Source organism: Xenopus laevis, chromosome 3L (assembly GCF_017654675.1).
Source record: "Xenopus laevis strain J_2021 chromosome 3L, Xenopus_laevis_v10.1, whole genome shotgun sequence".
Lineage (NCBI taxonomy): Eukaryota > Metazoa > Chordata > Amphibia > Anura > Pipidae > Xenopus > Xenopus laevis.
Genome location: NC_054375.1, coordinates 151951793 through 151964781, shown reverse-complemented (window position 1 = coordinate 151964781; position 12989 = coordinate 151951793).

The window sequence follows — 12989 nt, the reverse complement described above, 5'->3', positions numbered from 1 at the left end:
ACTGGACACTGAGGAAGTTACTGTTGGACTGGACACTGAATCAGTTTCTGTTGGACTGGACACTGAGTCAGTTTCTGTCAGGCTGGATACTGAGTCAGTTTCTGTTGGACTGGACACTGAGGAAGTTACTGTTGGGCTGGACACTGAGTCAGTTTCTGTTGGACTGGACACTGAGGAAGTTCCTGTAGGGCTGGACACTGAGTCAGTTTCTGTTGGATTGGACACTGCGGAAGTTACTGTTGGGCTGGACACTGAGTCAGTTTCTGTTGGACTGGACACTGAGTCAGTTTCTGTTGGACTGGACACTGAGTCAGTTTCTGTTGGGCTGGACACTGAGTCAGTTTCTGTTGGATTGGACACTGAGGAAGTTACTGTTGGACTGGACACTGAGTCAGTTTCTGTTGGACTGGACACTGAGTCAGTTTCTGTTGGACTGGACACTGAGGCAGTTTCTGTTGGACTGGACACTGAGTCAGTTTCTGTTGGACTGGACACTGAGTCATTTTCTGTTGGACTGGACACTGAGGAAGTTTCTGTTGGACTGGACACTGAGTCAGTTTCTGTTGGACTGGACACTGAGGAAGTTTCTGTTGGACTGGACACTGAGTCAGTTTCTGTTGGACTGGACACTGAGTCAGTTTCTGTTGGACTGGACACTGAGGAAGTTTCTGTTGGACTGGATACTGAGTCAGTTTCTGTTGGACTGGACACTGAGGAAGTTTCTGTTGGACTGGACACTGAGTCAGTTTCTGTTGGACTGGACACTGAGGAAGTTTCTGTTGGACTGGACACTGAGTCAGTTTCTGTTGGACTGGACACTGAAGAAGTTACTGTTGGACTGGACACTGAGTCAGTTTCTGTTGGACTGGACACTGAGGAAGTTACTGTTGGGTTTGACATGGAGGAAGTTGTTGTTTCATTATCATCATTGTATGTCTCCATCATCTCCAGGTAATTATTTTCTTCCTCTCTATTTGATTCCTGTTCCATTCCTCCAATTCTTTCCTTTTCTTTTCTTTCAATATCATTTGTTTCTTTCTTCATTTCCCAGAATTCTTCTTGGGTGAGTTTTTCATTTTTATTTATTTCTTGTTCCCGCCATTCCCATGAGCCCCATGCTCCTTGCACAGCTGTGAGGGGAAAAATAACTTTAATTTAGAAAATGTATTTCATTCTGCACCAGTGTACATTACTTCAATGTTGCCATCAATGTGCCACATCTCTCTTATGTTGGCATTATCTCTCCCTCATCCCACAGGTCCTACATGTTACATAGTTACATAGTTACATATTTAGTTACATAGTTAAATTGGGTTGAAAAAAGACAAAGTCCATCAAGTTCAACCCCTCCAAATGAAAACCCAGCATCCATACACACTCCCCTCCCTACTTTTAATTAAAATTCTATATACCCATACCTATATTAACTATAGAGTTTAGTATCACAATAGCCTTTAATATTATGTCTGTCCAAAAAATCATCCAAGCCATTCTTAAAGGCATTAACTGAATCAGCCATCACAACATCACCCGGCAGTGCATTCCCCAACCTCACTGTCCTGACTGTGAAGAACCCTCTACGTTGCTTCAAATGAAAGTTCTTTTCTTCTAGTCTAAAGGGGTGGCCTCTGGTACGGTGATCCACTTTATGGGTAAAAAGGTCCCCTGCCATTTGTCTATAATGTCCTCTAATGTACTTGTAAAGTCTAATCATGTCCCCTCACAAGCGCCTTTTTTCCAGAGAAAACAACCCCAACCTTGACAGTCTACCCTCATAATTTAAGTCTTCCGTCCCTCTAACCAATTTAGTTGCACGTCTCTGCACTCTCTCCAGCTCATTTATATCCCTCTTAAGGACTGGAGTCCAAAACTGCCCCCATACTCCAGATGAGACCTATAAAGAGGCAGAATTATGTTTTCATCCCTTGAGTTAATGCCCTTTTTTTATACAAGACAGAACTTTATTTGCTTTAGTAGCCACAGAATGACACTGCCCAGAATTAGACAACGTGTTATCTACAAAGACCTCTAGATCCTTTTCATGTACTCAATGGGGATTCTGCTTTCACAGTTTAGGGGTCTATATTGGAAAATCTATATGTCAACAATGCTGTGGGGCTGCCCTGCTGTACAACGTGTATTTAGACAGCAATGCAGTGCAAGGTTAAGATAGCTACTTATCAGCCATGGTGCATGAGCATTTTACCCGTTATCATTTAGAACTGGGAGTCTATTGCACATGCTGCACAGTCAATCAGAAACACGTTAAAAGAACAGTTTTGTAAAAATCGAAACTAGGTAAATATATAGTCTGTGCAAAATAAGAAATGTATCTAATATAGTTATTTAGTCAAAAATGTAATGTATAAAGGCTGGAGTGACTGGATGTCTAACATAATAGCCTGAACTCTACTTCCTGCTTTGAAGCTTCCTTGGTTTCCACTGATTGTTATCAGGAAGTAACCAATTAGTGACTTAAGAGGGATCACATGGGTCATAACTGTTGCTTTTGAATCTGAGCTGAATGCTGAGGATCAATTGCAAACTCACTGAACAATTATGTCCCATGTGGCCCCCCTTACAGTCACTGACTAACTCGGAGTTAGAGAGCTGAAAAGCAGGAAGTAGTGTTCTGGCTATTATGTTACACATCCAGTCACTCCAGTCTTTATACATTACATTTTTTGCTAACTAACTATATTAGATACATTTTTTATTTTGCACAGCCTATCTATTTACACAGTTTTTATTTTTATACTGACGGTTCCTTTAAGTTTCAATCTGCATGTACAAGGATCCCTGATTAAGCACATTTGTTTGAGTAATTCTCAGATAAATGAAGATATATATACATGCAACTGGGGTAAGAGAATTAATTTGGTATTAACCGTTTAAGTGCCACAGATAGTAGAATCTACATTCTGTGAATAAAAGTACCATAGCGCCACAGAACGTAGATTCTACAATCTGCTGCACTTCTGGGTTGGGGAGAGGAGGAATGGTTTTTCATGCCTCTTGCTCCATCTCTGCGCATTCCAACGTTCCTAGGCAACATGCAGAATGGGGGATCAAGTGGCCCCTGAGGAGCGATCATACAGGGGCCCCCAGGCAGCAGAAGGCACGTGAATTCTAAGTGTCCTGCTACTGCACGTGATTCTAGACCCCCATCGTTAATTTCTCCTGCTGGATCAAGTAGATACAGTACCTGGATCTTCACTGCCCTAGGTTAGTGTTACACTTACTGTACACACACAAACAAAACTTATTACACTAATCCACACTTACAATCACACTTACACACATTCACACACACGCACATAACATGCACACAACTCACAATTTGCCAATTGTACATACGCACTTATATTATTTTGTGGCTTTTTTCCCCAAATTTACATACATTTTTATAGAAACAAATAAGTTCAGAAAAGCATTGATGTTTGGTAATTAGGAGTAGAAAGACATGGTTACACATTTTGGATTTGACAGAATCTGTACTTTTCAAAAATATATGGTTTCCTGTGGAAAACCTACATTTCCAGGATTTATTGGCTTTGTAATCTAAAATTCCCATATTCTACTGTAGTGCTTTGAAATTTGGTAATTTACTGCCTGGAGATTTTGATCTGTAGACAGAAATCTTTATAAAACTATACATATCTGGTAACACCCATTCAAGACACTTGAGGCTTTCCAAATCAGTTGAATTTTTGTGCATAAAATAAAATGTTTCTGGTATAAATCTCTATATCGCGAAAAATGTCAATTTTTCAATTTATTTTGTATTTAGAGCTCAGGCAGATTTGGAAAGCTCAGGTTCTCCCAAAACAAAAACAAAACAATGCACAGTTTTATTAGGCAAACTAAACATCCCTCCCAGGAAATGCCCCTAAAATAAGCACAAAATGTTCCAAAAAAACGTTTTGCAAATCTAATGCAAAATTCTACCGGCATTTAAAGGGTTAATGATTTGTTATTCTTTTTTCTCCTTGTCTTTTAAAGGCATCAGTGTCCACATCTGTAACATAGAAGAGAGTTGGCAGCAGGCGTGGTTGGTGTAAAAAGGCAGTAGGGGTCTATGTCATGTGGTAAGGCTTCACTGAGCCTTCTGATACTGTAGTCTACTTTTTTCCACTGTTCTAATTTTTTCTGGATTTTCAATCCAGCGCAAGGAGCAGAGTGCAGCATTCCTTTGGGTGCAAGCACTACGAGGTGCGCTCTTGGACCTTGTTCTCCCACCTGTGCCCCAAGGGAGGCTGAATGGGCCTCTATGTACATGAAATGCCAGGGCCCATTTTAAATCTCAGTTTAGACCTGACGGTTCTCTCTCCTTTGCTTAACAAGCATTTATAATACAGTATGTGACAGATCCTATGACTGGTGCATGTTGGAAGAACAATAAATGCAATACAGCAAAGACAGACTAGACATACCGTATATACTCGAGTATAAGCCGACCGAAGTATAAGCCGAGGTACCTAATTTTACCTACGAAAACTGGGAAAACTTATTGACTCGAGTATAAGCCTAGACACAACTACAGCCCTGTCTCCCAGCAGCGCACATTCAGCCAAAGCGACCCCCCCAGCGATCAACCGGACTTCTTTGCAAAGTTGATGGTGACAGAGAATTGCCAAACGGATTACTGTGTGCATTGTTCCACTGTCCCACTACCATGTGCAGAGGGTGCTGTGTGATATTGCAGTCACTGTTAATCTTTTGTATAACCAACAGAGGGCGCTGTATGATATTGCCATCACTGTTAATCCTTCATATAACCAACAGAGGGTGCTGTGTGATATTGCAGTCACTCTTATTCTTTCATATAAACAACAGAGGGCGCACTGTTATTCTTTCATATAACCAACAGAGGGTGCTGTGTGATATTGCAGTCACTGTTATTCTTTCATATAACCAACAGAGGGTGCTGTGTGATATTGCAGTCACTGTTATTCTTTCATATAACCAACAGATGGCGCTGTGTGATATTACAGTCACTGTTATTCTTTCATATAACCAACAGAGGGCACACTGTTATTCTTTCATATAACCAACAGATGGCGCTGTGTGATATTGCAGTCACTGTTATTCTTTCATATAACCAACAGATGGCGCTGTGTGATATTACAGTCACTGTTATTCTTTCATATAACCAACAGAGGGCGCTGTGTGATATTGCAGTCACTGTTATTCTTTCATATAACCAACAGAGGGCGCTTTGTGATATTGCAGTCACTGTTATTCTTTCATATAACCAACAGATGGCACGGTGTGATATTGCAGTCACTGTTATTCTTTCATATAACCAACAGATGGCGCTGTGTGATATTACAGTCACTGTTATTCTTTCATATAACCAACAGAGGGCGCTGTGTGATATTGCAGTCACTGTTATTCTTTCATATAACCAACAGAGGGCGCTTTGTGATATTGCAGTCACTGTTATTCTTTCATATAACCAACAGAGGGTGCTGTGTGATATTGCAGTCACTGTTATTCTTTCATATAACCAACAGAGGGCGCTTTGTGATATTGCAGTCACTGTTATTCTTTCATATAACCAACAGAGGGTGCTGTGTGATATTGCAGTCACTGTTATTCTTTCATATAACCAACAGATGGCACTGTGTGATATTGCAGTCACTGTTATTCTTTCATATAACCAACAGATGGCGCTGTGTGATATTACAGTCACTGTTATTCTTTCATATAACCAACAGATGAAGCTGTGTGATATTGCAGTCACTGTTATTCTTTCATATAACCAACAGAGGGCGCTGTGTGATATTGCAGTCACTGTTATTCTTTCATATAACCAACAGAGGGCGCTGTGTGATATTGCAGTCACTGTTATTCTTTCATATAACCAACAGAGGGCGCTGTGTGATATTGCAGTCACTGTTATTCTTTCATATAACCAACAGATGAAGCTGTGTGATATTGCAGTCACTGTTATTCTTTCATATAACCAACAGAGGGCGCTGTGTGATATTGCAGTCACTGTTATTCTTTCATATAACCAACAGAGGGCGCTGTGTGATATTGCAGTCACTGTTATTCTTTCATATAACCAACAGAGGGTGCTGTGTGATATTGCAGTCACTGTTATTCTTTCATATAACCAACAGAGGGCGCTGTGTGATATTGCAGTCACTGTTATTCTTTCATATAACCAACAGAGGGCACACTGTTATTCTTTTATATAACCAACAGAGGGTGCTGTGTGATATTGCAGTCACTGTTATTCTTTAATATAACCAACAGAGGGCGCTGTGTGATATTGCAGTCACCGTTATTCTTTCATATAACCAACAGATGGCGCTGTGTGATATTGCAGTCACTGTTATTCTTTCATATAACCAACAGAGGGCGCTGTGTGATATTGCAGTCACTGTTATTCTTTCATATAACCAACAGATGAAGCTGTGTGATATTGCAGTCACTGTTATTCTTTCATATAACCAACAGAGGGCGCTGTGTGATATTGCAGTCACTGTTATTCTTTCATATAACCAACAGAGGGTGCTGTGTGATATTGCAGTCACTGTTATTCTTTCATATAACCAACAGAGGGCGCTGTGTGATATTGCAGTCTCTCTCCAAGCAAACTGTTGGTATAGGAATGATTAAAAGTGACTGCAATCTCAGCTACTGCCCACTGACTTATGGCCATCAAGTTCAACTTTTTGTCCAAGTTTATCTTACCTATCTTCTGATAAAGGTGTAAGATACTTTAGAAGGGGAAAACTCTCTCTCTGATTCTAAAAGTGCAAACTACCAATCACTGGATCCATCATCCAGACCTCTCTTAAAGTTAACGTATCTGCCAATACCACAACTTCTGGGAGATAATTCACAACTTCATACTATAGCTCTCACCGTCACGTTATTCACACATGGTCATCTGCACCAGAAGTTCCCTCCTGGTAAGAAGCATTTGCTAAGAGCATTATCTGCCCCTAATAATATTATTTCCCTAAAGAGAGTGCAGGCTTTATTAGCCTGCACCTCTGGTGGGGGAAACAATTGTACTATTATAGGTGCCCTTTAGTAATGTTTTTAAACTGTGAGGGCCTGGAGCAGAGACAAGGGGGCTCCGATTGAAGGCCAGTTAATGTGAGATTAGGAATAATGCCTATATTGTATTCTAGATACACTCAAAAGTCCAGGTTGAAGGCCAATTAGGTTGAGAACAGGGCATAGACCACAGGCAGCGCCTCCAAGGGGGCACTTGAACTTAAAGGGATACTGTCATGGGAAAAAAACAGATTTTTTTATATTCAATTTTGAAATCTGACATGGGGCTAGACATTTTGTCAATTTCCCAGCTGCCCCATGTCATGTGACTTGTGCCTGCACTTTAGGAGAGAAATGCTTTCTGGCAGGCTGCTGTTTTTCCTTCTCAATGTAACTGAATGTGTCTCAGTGGGACATGGATTTTTACTATTGAGTGTTGTTCTTAGATCTATCAGGCAGCTGTTATCTTGTGTTAGGGAGCTGTTATTTGGTTACCTTCCCATTGTTCTTTTGTTTGGCTGCTGGGGAGGAAAAGTGAGGGGGTGATATCACTCCAACTTGCAGTACAGCAGTAAAGAGTGATTGAAGTTTATCAGAGCACAAGTCACATGACTTGGGGCAGCTGGGAAACTGACAATATGTCTAGCCCCATTTCAGATTTCAAAATTGAATATAAAAAAATCTGTTTGCTCTTTTGAGAAATGGATTTCAGTGCAGAATTCTGTTGGAGCAGCACTATTAACTGATTCATTTTGAAAAAAATGTTTTTTCCCATGACAGTATCCCTTTAAAAAGACAACCTCAACCCTAAGGTCAAAAAATAACAGAGCAGAGTAAATAAAATGTTTTTTCAAAAATACGCCATAATATATATAATACATTCCTGGCCAGCACTATTAGAAGCGCAACACTAAAGAAACAAACACTTAAAAAGACTATGGGGGAAAGAGCAATAATAAAAATCTGACTGCCACAATGTTCTTTGTTAGGCTTTTATTGCATTGTGAACCTTTAACATGTGCTCTGGGTTTCGTTACAAAATTTGTCGCAAAAATCGGTTTGTGGTTGCGAAATTTTATTACGTACACTGCAAATGTTCACAAAAGCAATTTGGTCTCAAACTTTGCGATGTAATCGTTGTGGCCTTAATCAGTCAAAAATGGCGCAAAGTTCGCAAGAGTCTTCGCGAAAATTTTTTGCACTAATAAAGCATATTACATTCCCCCTTATGTCTGGATGCAAATCCTTACTTATCCTTACTTGTGTGAGAAGATAAAAGGGAAATAATTAGGACTGTGTTATCTGTGAGAAAGATGAATCAGCAACTAAACTCCTACCAGAATCATAAAGTGATGACTTAACACTAAAAAGATCAACATTAAGTTAGGGGCAGATTTATCAAGGGTCGAATTTCGAAGTAAAAAATACTTCGAAATTCGACCATCGAATTAAAATACTTTGGGGCACATTTACTAAGTTCGAGTGAAGGATTCGAATGAAAAAAATTCGAATTTCGAACTTTTTTTTGGGTACTTTGACCATCAAATAGGCTACTACGACCTTTGACTTCGACTTGGATTCAAATGATTCGAACTAAAAATCGTTCAACTATTCGACCATTCGATAGTCGAAGTACTGTCTCTTTAAAAAAAATGTTGACTACCTTCTTCAGCAGTTTAAACCTACCGAGGTACAATATTAGCCTATGGGGACCTTCTCCATCACTTTTCTAAGCTTTTTTTGATCGAAGAAAAATCCTTTGATTGATCGATTAAAATCCTTCGAATAGAAAACGATTTTTACTTTGATCATTCGATCGCTAAATCCTTCAAATTCGATATTCGAATTCAAAGGATTTTACTTCGAGGGTCGAATTCGAGGGTTTATTAACCCTCAATATTCGACCCTTAGTAAATGTGCCCCTCATACTTCAAATATCAAAGTCAAAACATTTTTTTACGATCAAGCGCTTCGAACGATTTTATCGTACGATGGAACGATTTTACTTCGATGTGTAAAGACTTAGAAAAATGCATTAAAAGGTCCCCATAGGCTAACATAGCACTTCGGCAGGTTTAATTTGGCGAACTATTGAAGTCAACGTTTTTTTAAAGAGACAGTATTTTGATTATCGAATATTCGAACTATTTTACTTTGAATCTAATTCAAAGTAAATTCGAAGTCGTAGTAGCCTATTCGATGATCGAAGTATCCAAAAAACAACTTCAAATTTCAATTCAATTCAATTTTTTTTTACTTCGAAAATTCCCTCGAATTCACTTCGACCCTTGATAAATCTGCCCCCAAGGTAATTTTTGCCATGTGCACATTTTTGCAAACAGTGCTATATAAAGTGATGCAAGTGTCATTACATATGAGGTAGTTTTGTGTAAGGTTTGTTAGCCCTGTTTCTAAATCCTAATTCATATTTGCTAATTAAGGGGAAAAAATAGTTGCACACAGTTGTCCTCAGCTTTAAACTCAGATTTGATTTGGATGAAGTAAACACACTTCAAAAGGAGCTGAACTTTGACCAGATACTCCTGGAGTTCCATCAACCCAAAACCCTTTCTGCTGAAAAACAAGTCCTCATGACCAACAAAATCATAGATTGACTCCTTGTACCCTCAAGCCACTAATTTCCACCTTGTATCTATTATTTTACTGTATCAGTCTGAGACTCACAGCATGGTTGTATTGTCTGCTTTATGGGCAAAAGGTTTGGTTGAATTCCGTAATTTAAAAATGAGATGATGCTATTTGTGAAATCGATACAATATAAACTACCCATGTATTAGAATACAATGCAACCTTGAAAGAAGTCTTGTTAGGAGACTTGTTCTAATGCAATTATTTATACAGAGATATGAATGGGTATTACGTTTGTTTACACAGCACCTCCATACAGAGTAATATTGGGTCAGTAATTGGCAAAGCAAGGAATAGGCAATTGAGGAGTTCCTCCTACATTACTTACTTTGACTTGATTGTGTTGCCTCCAACCATAACTGCCTTTACCTCAGCTAATAGTATGGAGCGAAAGGGATCTGTTGCAATTCAGCTAGGTCAGATATATAAAATATATATAATAAAGGTATTCAACATGAACAAGTTATTTGGAATGTCCCCTTTAATCACTTACTTGACACTAAAATTTGGTGGATTTTATTTTATCACTGGTGGATAACAGTTTCCCAATAATGAATATAATTCGAATATATTCATTCAGTAAAAAAAGGCCACTTACCTACTGCCAGCAGCGAGGCAAAGATGAGAGCGGTGGAGACTGACGCTCTCATTTCTGGGGACCCGCAGTATCAATATCCAGATATAATTCCACTTATGAGAATGAAGTGTTAGTGGCTGGGGAGCAGACTGATAGACACTTCTATATCACACCAACGTCACATGACTGGTACCTATCTGAGCAATTTGATTTGTGGACCTTTATATTATTCGAGATAAAGGTGTCATATAATGCTTTTGCAAGAACAGTTGTAAGGGAAGCCCATGGATGCCATAAGACTGCCCTCTGAATCTACATAAGGCAAATAATTAACTGTTTTATAACTGATGAAACATTGAGACAGAGACATAGAATAGCTATTCTTACATCATCCACTAGCTATGAGTCCTAAGTTTCCCCTTCCTCTAATTTGATTCCTTGTCCTGACCATTATTTCGGGCATTTGAATAGGTTTATTTAAGATCTGCCCTTCACCCGGTCACCAAGATCTGGCCAAGTCACCAAATAAGTGGATCTTACTGTCCAATTAAATCAGGAGGATAAAAATCTTCAGCTCACAGGTGTAACAATCTCGTTATCAGAACCTTGTGCAGTGATGGGTACACTTGGTTGCACAGGTTTAACCTGTGGTCTCCAGTGTTCACCTTCTGCTGCGGAAAACCAACAAGAAAGTGCAAGTGTGAGAAATAAGTCCGTAAGCAAGGTACCGGCAAGGATGTAGAAGAAGGTGTAGTCAGAGAGGTGAAGAATCAAGGGCAGGCGGCAGGAATCGTAAATGAGGGTCAGGCAAGAGTCAAAAAAACAAATAATCAGAGCAGAAGATACGCTTGAGCAGGAACAGTAAACTGAAGCCTAGCTTGGGCATTCACAACATGGTGGACTGGAGCTTTAAGGCTGTTTTGACGCCAAATTTGAATCCTGGCCCATATTCGTGACGTCACGATGCTCGGATCATGACGATCTGCATCAAAGCCGACGCAATGGCAGGAACTGCACGTCTTAGACGAGACGCACCAGGAGGTAAGAGATTGCCGGAATCTCCCGGCGCAGGTCAGTGGTCAAACAGATGGAGAAATTGTCTTGGTCACTGTTATTATTTCTGGCCTTTCAATAGTATCACCTGTTTTAATGGGAAGATCTGCCCATTTACCAGGTCACCAAATAAGTGGATCTTATTGGCCACTCCATTCAGAAGGATCAAACCCTTCAGCTCACAGGCCAATGGTAAGAACACATGGAAGACTTGTGCAGAGCCATCAACTCTGGACTACATCCATGGCATTATGCTGTCTCTAGCCAGTTTCTATCTGGGTCCTGGTCGTGTGTTGAGGTGGCCATACATGCAGAGATCCGCTCGTTTGGTGATGTCGCCAAAGAGCGGATCTCCCTCCGATATGCCCACCTTGAGGTGGGCAATATCGGGCTGATCCGATCGTGGGCCCTAGGGCCCAACGATCGGATCCTAGCGATTGCAGACGGTCGGTCGGATCGCGGGACCGCATCAACGAACAGATGCGGCCGCGATCCGACGGGATTTTTAGTCCCATCCGATCGAGATCTGGCCGACTTTTGGCCAGATCTCGATCGGGGAAGCCCGTCGGGGGCCCCCATACACGGGCCAATAAGCTGCCGACTCGGTCTGTCAGCAGCCTTTATCAGCCCGTTTATGGCCACCTTTGGCCCAGAAGTATCTGACTCAAAAGAGCCTCCGATGACATCCATTGTCTGCAGGTGTATGTACTCTTAATTTTAAGGTCAAAGGAAGGGTCATTTTGTTCCTGACTACAGAAAAGGACTTCTTTCTGGATAGAAAAACAGCCGCCTCAAATAAAGCCTTTTCCATGTAGCATTTATTAATCACCTAGTTCCTTCCCAGAGGTTATTTTCCCTGCATTTATCACTGCATTCTGGGTACCCCCCTAAAGACGGGAACTATAGAAAATCAGGATATGATAAATTACAAGTGGTCATCATTCTATCTATACATATTCTATCTATTTTTTATGTAGCCTTTTCACTGCTTCTCACAGTACAGTTCCTGCCTATTTTTCCACTTTCCCTTTTTGTCGCTCCTTCAGCAAAATTACCTTTTATTGCTCCATTAAAGTCTGGTCTTCGAACTTTGAGAAATTAAATGACGTTCAAGGAAATGAAATAGAAAAGTACCCATATGCCTGCAGTTTGATAGTGATCTCAGATAAAGCTATAAATATTATTTTAATGCATCTTATTTACAGAGGTTAAAGTCTGCATGTTTATGCATAGATAAAAGTCCACAACAAAACACCTGAATAAAGTGATATTATTTTATATTGGGGTTCTTCTATGAATGGAAAGAAAATCAGTTTTCTTGTTGTGCATGCACGGTGCATATGGTTCCTCAATGCAGTGAAACTAGGAACTGTATAATAAAAAACCTTATTTATTAATATACAGGCATAGGATCCCTTATCCGGAAACCCGATATCCAGAAAGCTCTGAATTATGGAATGGCTGTCTCCCATAGACTCCATTTTATCCAAATAATCCAAATCTTTAATAATGATTTCCTTGTTCTCTGTAATACTAAAACAGTAGCTTGTACTTGATCCCAACTAAGATATAATTAATCCTTATTGGAAGCAAAACCAGCCTATTGGGTTTATTTAATGTTTAAATGAATTTCTAGGAGACATAAGGCATGAAGACCCAAATTATGGAAAGATCTGTTATCCGGAAAACCCCA